Raw genomic sequence first — 1267 nt, 5'->3', positions numbered from 1 at the left:
TTCTGCTTCCCACTACTCTTCTTTTTCCCCTGTGCTCCAATCACACCAGCCTCTTCACCTGCTACAATCCCAGGGCCTTTGCACCTGCTCTTCCCCCTGACACGGAATGTTCTTCTAGTCAGTATCCATTTGGCTGATTCTTTCACTTCTACTAGGACTCTGCTCAATAGTCAACTCCTTTCCTGAACCCTCCATTCTAACATAGAACACCCTTTGCTCTTCCTTCACCTGCTTTATTGTCCTTTGTAGGGCTAATGTTATTAGGAACCACATAATCCCACTATTACTTTTTATGTCAGCCCCTCAGAGGCAGGGTTCTACTGGAAGGACGTAAAGCCTCCCTGCTTCGCCTCCCTTTTCCTTCATCTCTTCTGTCACTAAATATCGAGCTCCAGTCATGTCTGGCACTGTGCGAGGCTCCAGGGAACTGGAGGTAGGGCTGTTTGTCGATGGAGAAAGGCGTGAAAGAAGGTTTGCCATAATTGTTCAAGTAAATGCTTACCGTGGGGAAGCTGAGCTGGGTAAGGTGGTGTGAAGAGCCTGAAGTATCAGTTCAAATCCCAGTTAATCAAACTCCTCTCTCAGTCTCTTCATCTGTAAAATGCAACTAATGATAGTAACTACCTCACAGAATGAGCATGAGAATTCTCTGTTAATTTCTGTGCTGGACAGAAAACTTTAATAAATATTGGCTATTGGTTATAATAATAAGAACAGGTTATTTCTGTAACTTAAACAAACCAAAATGTAGGGAAAAAACATCAAGCTATCAACAATTTTTCAAGTAGCCTGGCCCTTCTCACAGCATGAAAAAGAGTTTACACTCATTATGGTTCTCCCAGAGCTTCAGATCTGATCTCTCCTAAATCACGGCAGATGGTGACTGGAGCCATGAAATTAAAAGACGCTTACTCCTTGGAAGGAAAGTTATGTCCAACTTAGATAGCATATTCAAAAGCAGAGACATTACTTTCTCAACAAAGGTTCGTCTAGTCAAGGCTATGGTTTTTCCTGTGGTCACGTATGGATGTGAGAGTTGGACTGTGAAGAAGGCTGAGCACTGAAGAATTGATGCTTTTGAACTGTGGTGTTGGAGAAGACTCTTGAGAGTCCCTTGGACTGCAAGGAGATCCAACCAGTCCATTCTGAAGGAGATCAGTCCTGGGATTTCTTTGGAAGGAATGATGCTAAAGCTGAAACTCCAGTACTTTGGCCACCTCATGCAAAGAGTTGACTCATTGGAAAAGACTCTGATGCTGGGAGGGAT

The sequence above is a fragment of the Bison bison genome, unplaced genomic scaffold (assembly GCF_000754665.1).
Source record: "Bison bison bison isolate TAMUID 2011002044 unplaced genomic scaffold, Bison_UMD1.0 scf7180017864063, whole genome shotgun sequence".
Lineage (NCBI taxonomy): Eukaryota > Metazoa > Chordata > Mammalia > Artiodactyla > Bovidae > Bison > Bison bison.
This window is presented reverse-complemented; position numbering follows the sequence as displayed.